Consider the following 6,698-nt stretch of genomic DNA (forward strand, 5'->3'; position numbering starts at 1 on the left):
CTTTGCCGCACGGTTTATACTTTTGCCGTACGGTTTATACTTTGCCGCACATCAGGATTCCAACGAAACAACACAAAACAGCGTGGTTCTATTATGCACGTAATCCGTGTACGCTTGGAAATAGGTTGGCAACACTTAAAGATAAAAATTCTACGAGCAGCTGATTGACTATTATAACTACGATTTAATCTGTCATTTCGTGTTTATAGTTTCGGTATTTCTAAACTTTCTGGACTTTTCTTTTAAACGTTTTTAAAACATTCCTACGATCTTAATAAACAAGAAAATACCTTTAAAGCATTTTTTTTAGGCGCGGAAACCACTTCAAATTACAAAAACATATGGAACTATATTCTCAAAACGCGGAGCACATTTCTTGCCGAGGAAAAATAGCGGAGTGATACGGACCGTGGGTACTACTTTCTCTAGGGCACCATTTGTGTTGCCAGCTGAACCTAAAAACGTGTTGTATAGTGTTTGGAAGACTAATTATTTATATGCTTTATAGTGACTGTAGGAAAAATATAATGTGTAACACGAGTGAAAAAGGCCTTTGCTGCACTCGAGATCATTCCGCACTCGCCTGCGGCTCGTGCGTAAACATTGCTCTCGTGTGCAGCAAAGTGCCACTTTCACCACTAGTTACACAAATAACTATTTCCAACTGATAAAACTCACTACAGCAGGTAAGTTTCAAACATCTGTAGAGTTTATTAAATTAATATCAAACTGAAAATGGTTTCTAGCTTACTCTCAACCCCTAAGTTCAAGGTACAACATATTATTACTAAGAAAATACATTTAAAATAAATTGTTTTTACGTTTAGTTACGAAAGTAAGCATAGTATGTAAATTATCAATATTCCTAATTTGCCCTATTGGCATTTTATTTGATCCTGGAGAAACGTGAAAAAATTCAAATGTGTTGTTTGCCTTTATTTTATTAATGCCACGTTGTGGTTAATTATGTTAGTGAGCACTTTTTACATTTTACATATACATAACAACAATGATATTTTAAAAATAAAAAATAAATACTTTCTATACCTATTTTAATTTGTTAATTACGGGAACATATTAAAAATATCATTCTTTAACTGTTTTAATTAAAGCCTCAGTATATAGATCAACTTAACTTGATTGCACTACTAAATATATAAATAATTACACTACTACTAAATAAACTGTACAACAAAACTAAATATTTTCTACTATCTGCAAATTTTCAGATCATTTTACTTTAACGTAAAAAAGCGGTCATTAAAATTTAGCTTGTAAGTTTTTTCAGAAGTGCAAACTAAGCAAAAAACTCTAATTTGGGATGCAAAAAGCATCAGACTTTCCAATCCAGGTTGAAAAACAAGAGGGGTTTGGTGATTAGAAGTATTACTTGTATTGACTCATGAATAATTTATTATCAGCAAACTAATGTTGTTCCAAACCAAACCAAAACATTGGTTCGAAGATTTATTGCACAGAATAAACTACAGCTCTGTTACTTTATTCCGTATCTGTTATTTTTCGCATCAACATGACAGATTTTAGCTTGAAATTGGGTTTGTCCTGTAACAAATTGACTTACATATATTTTCAAAAACCGTACAAAATATCATCGGCTCACAAACTTGTTTTCTAAACTAATGTATTTTGTTAATACTAAGTTCATACAAATTTAATAATTTATAAGGTAAGCAAGTGAGCATAACTGACGGTAATTTTTATAAAAATTTTATCTTTTATTCTGTGTCTGTGATAGACTATTGCAGCTAAATGAGAATTAATTAAAAAAAAAAACTTTTTTCCTCATGTTGATACCGTTAATGAATGCACAATGCCAATATCAATAAATGATGTTACAGTTTCTAATTTTACTAACATATGGTGTGTAGTGAAGTTGTAGAGGAAGCATCAAGAACATAACACACGAGAAAGTCACAGTAACTCACTTGAATGCCAGTCTGTCTCTAGTCTAACTAGGGATCATCATGCAACAACCCAATGTAGAGTTGCATGACAAAATCATTCAGTGCTTTGGAGAGGGGAAGATACAATGTTGTTTGACACAACTAGTTCTACACAGATTAAATATACTGGGAAGAAGTGAATAATCTTGTCCAAGTATTTTATTTTGATATCAACCTAAGTTCACTGTGATTAAGATCATCATGCATCATGCAAACCTGAAGAGTTAAATGACAAAAATTGCTTTTGGATGGACATTATTAATTTCCGATTGCCAGATGGGGAAAGAACGTACGAAACTAATAAACTTGATGGTCATATAATCTAATCTAGTCTCTCTGATGTGTCAAAATAATGGATAAAGGCTCTAAATAATTAGTCATGACTAGTTATTGGTTACAGTAGTTAAATCCACAATTAAATTTCAAAATCCATTCTAACTCAAGATACGAAGGTGTTTTTATGTCTGCTCTACGTATTATCCTTTAACAAACTGTGTTAATCCATATTTAAAAAAAGTGAGTTAAATTTACGACTTACAAGGTACAATCAACAACAATAATTCATTTATTATTATTAATAAATAAGCAATATTGACACTACCAGTAAATAGCGTATGTGGCTTACACCTGCTGCTGCAGCATGCATTTCCATACCAAGTATATACAAGTTGTAGCCACAGACCACTTCGTATTCCCTGGACATTAAGACTAGACCATTACCTTGAAAGGGATAGGATTAAATTATCTCTCAAGGGTTTGGTGTTCCATTGAGATGTATCAATAGACACAAAATGCGTATCGAACAAGGTTAAAACCATCTGCATTAACTCACAAGCTAGAAAATTGAGTGATAAAAGTGTACTAAATGGTCATTGCATAACATATTTAAAAACATAAATTACTGCGATAAGCATCTAGTGTGTTTTAGGGTTAATTTTCTATATTGAAAAAGTCTGCAGTGTGTTTCTGTTTAACAATAAATAACCAAACTAATCACAGATTTGACTCAATGATTCTCTCAAAGAATTTCCAAGTCAAAGGTAAAACAGATGCTGCAATAGAGTATTATAGGCATGAACACAATAAAGTAGGGTGCAGGATGATATTCTATTATTCAGTATAAATTACCTTCAGTAGTAAATATTCTATTGGTCCACACCAGCCACATGTATAACTAGGCTAAGAGTCAAGACCTGTCATGTATATTATATGAGATTAGTGTATTATATTAAAAACGTTTTGGATTTTAGGCAATTTTGTTGACCAATTCAATTTCATTGATCACGCAAGAAAGTATTACATAATATAAATAATTAATATAAATATTTAATATAAAATGGAGTACAAATGTATTTTAAAGCAGAGTTTAAAGGGGATTTAATTTGATTTCTCAGGTGTTAAGGTTTTAGGGAGGATCATAATACACGCCTATTTTAAGTACATTTAGTAGATACATTATTAAGTATATTCATTAGAAGTCTAAAATCAATATTGTTTTGTAGGCTACTTAGTTCTAGTTTAATAAACAAACTGTGCAATTTAAGTAAAAACACTTTTATGATTTTTATAGTTTTCCAAATCATACTTAAAAGCTATTAACTTATATAAAGAGGAACAAGTAATCATAACTCAAAGAAATACAAGGAGAATGGCAAAAATATCCAAGTTTGTCTTGATTACAAAAACACTCAGTATACCTACACTAAACATTTTTTGTGTGCATTTAATAGTATTAACCCCCTCCTACTGTTTACTGTGTTCTGTGTTTTAGAACTGAGAATTAAAGCTTTTACAAAAAATACAAACAAGCCCTAGCTTAATCTTGGACATTTATTCATCTGATCAATTAGTATTCACGACTGCTGTGATGGTCGTACAGTAACAGAGTGTGAGGGCCACAAACTGTGTTGAATCCAATATATGCTTAGGACGCTGTAATCTCATTGGCTGGACCTTTCACTGTCAAACTTCCACCAATAAAGAGAGAAACTGGCCAACGCAGAATACTAAGTAGCGTACATGTCGGCTTTGTTCAAAAATGTATACACCTTTTTACAAATCATGGTAAAATAGATTGCAATTGAATTCACGTGTTTCGTTACATTTAGAAACTTTTTTATACAGTGGTAATATCAGAAAACGTATAAAAGAGAAAACCTCAACATAACCAAATAAGAGAATGTAGACCTGCATTCAAAGTATCATTGACAAGAAATTCTTACTGTTTACGTAGTTAATGAAATGAAAGGAAATTAAATTAAAAATGTCTTTATTTAGGAGGCGAAGTTAGGAATAGCAAGTCCTCTCTACCACTTAACCTCTACAACATAACATTTTCTGTTAATGACATTTTACAGTGTAAAACCATCTTGGTTTGATGATATTCCTGTGGATAATATTTTGTATCCAAAGACAACTTTTTTTGGTGTTCAATTTAGGATAATGTTTTAGAATTGGTATACTATTTTGTATTCAATTCATTTTACTTTCATATACTTTCATTTCATATACTTAGCAGAACAGTCACAAAAGGTTGGTACAATTTCATACCCAAGCCGTATTTTTTTAACATACAATTCATTACCTACAAAGGTTTAGTTTTGCACACAATTGTAGGCAAATTAGCTCATCTGAATGGATATTGTGACCTTCAATTTTAATTGTTGACCAACAGATACAGGTGAGGTTGGCAAAACAATTAAATTTCTTCTTTTCCTGACATCACCCGTTGTTTATAAGGTAAATAAAGGACAAAGTCTACTAGACAAAAACGTCTCAGTAAATGAACCAAGGAAGCAAATTATGGAAGCATTTCCCAAAAATTCAAACAACACGTTAAAAAAAATTTTACACATGCATTAAAATTAAAATGGCGTGATTTTGATTCATGAAGAAAGACGTTAATGATTTCCTCTCTTGGCTCATTAACTCAGATAGTTTTCATAAGTAGTCCTTTATTCACCATTATCATTCATTAATTCAGTTACTTTATTGACCCAATAAGAAAAATCACATGGAGTGATGTCGGGAGAGCTAGAAAGGCAGTATTCTAACCTTTACGACCTGCTGGTAAACATTTCATATTTTAGGTCACAATATCTATAGTCTACGGATGAAAAAACTGGACAAAAAATACATCTAAAACTAAACTTTAGAATATGATACAGTAGATACAACAAACATAGGTGACACATTGTACGTCGAAAGTAACATTATAGCTATGAAATTGTACAAATCCAAGTGGAAACTCTATATAAATTTTAATATTATATCGACGTTTTAATGATAGTTAAAATAAACCTAAAGTTATATTTTGCAAAAACATGTAACGTAGATGATGTATTTATAATACATTGACGTAACAATCAAGGATCAAACCATTGTTTTATATCAAGAGGAAAAATCCTTAATCTCTTCAGGGTTGTTGTTGTACAATGTTATACGATAAAAAAAATAATTTATACATTCAGATATGTTTTCAACAGTTTCCATACAAGCATATCTTTAACTAAACCTTTCCATGTAAAACAAAAACAAAATGAACTATAGTTTACCTGAATAATTTATTTCACAAAAATATTTAAGTGAGTTATCATAAAATAAGACTTCTGAAGATAATTTCTAACTGTTAAGTGGACCCAGCCATTTTGCCTCCCTACAGAGCTCTAAACAACTTTACTGGCTTAATTAAATTTACTGCACTCAAATACAAACTAGTCACACAACTGGGACTCATTAGGCAAAGCTTCTTGAACCTTTCAAAGGCATTGTTGTTTGCAATGGCTGACAAACATTTGTCCTTATAAAATTATATTGTTTGGTTTTGAATCTTTGAATCTGTACAATTGATTAATACAATTAAAATAAATTATACTGTAATTAAATTTGCAATTCATTTTCTCAGTGTTGTAAATGCTTAGCATAGGTTTATATTATTGACCCCAAATAAATCATAAACATCTTTAAACTTAGTTGTTCAGTCCAGTTTCAGAAAATGTTTAACTTTTCTTAAATTTTTGAGAACGTTTTGACAAAAGTGTTTAATCCACTAACTGCTAACATGAATTTCAGTTTCATTATCATTGGGTCTATAAACATGATATCATGATGTACTGATAGTTATTTTAATTCAATATTGCAAAATAATTTACAATCATAATTTTTAGTTAGCAATATTCTTTGTAGATCTAAATGTTCAATCTATACATTTGGTTCCCCTATCTCGCTTTTATAGTAGTATTGAAAGGTTTCTTTACGTTGACAAAAAAATCTTCCTTTTTTTCTTTTTTATTCTTTCTAGTCTATATCCGTTCTCTGCCGTTTTCTAAATTTGTTGTAAACAAGCTTTTTGTGAGTTAAGTTTGCTTCATTTTGTTTGAACAATCATTTTTAAAGGTTAGATTCCTCCAAACTGTTAAAAAAGATTGTTGAAAACACTCCCCATAGTTACCTGAAAATAACTATAGGATAAAACTTAAAAAAGTTCACAAAACTTTCTACTTTTGAAGCTTCTTGAACCGGAAAATCCAATCAATATAAACATTATTTCTGTGAGTTACTAAGTCAACGATGGGTAACAGTCTAAATATTTAACAGTGAAATAATCTTCATACTGTTTATATACAATGCCTTGTAAACAACTATAATACACAACTAAAATCCTAAAACTACACAAGTAAATGTAAACAACTATTGTATAGTGTTTAGACAAGTAGTTTATTTCAGACATACAAT

Source organism: Macrosteles quadrilineatus, unplaced genomic scaffold (genome assembly GCF_028750875.1).
Source record: "Macrosteles quadrilineatus isolate MER2022 unplaced genomic scaffold, UCM_ALF_1.0 Scaffold_2__2_contigs__length_208266976, whole genome shotgun sequence".
Lineage (NCBI taxonomy): Eukaryota > Metazoa > Arthropoda > Insecta > Hemiptera > Cicadellidae > Macrosteles > Macrosteles quadrilineatus.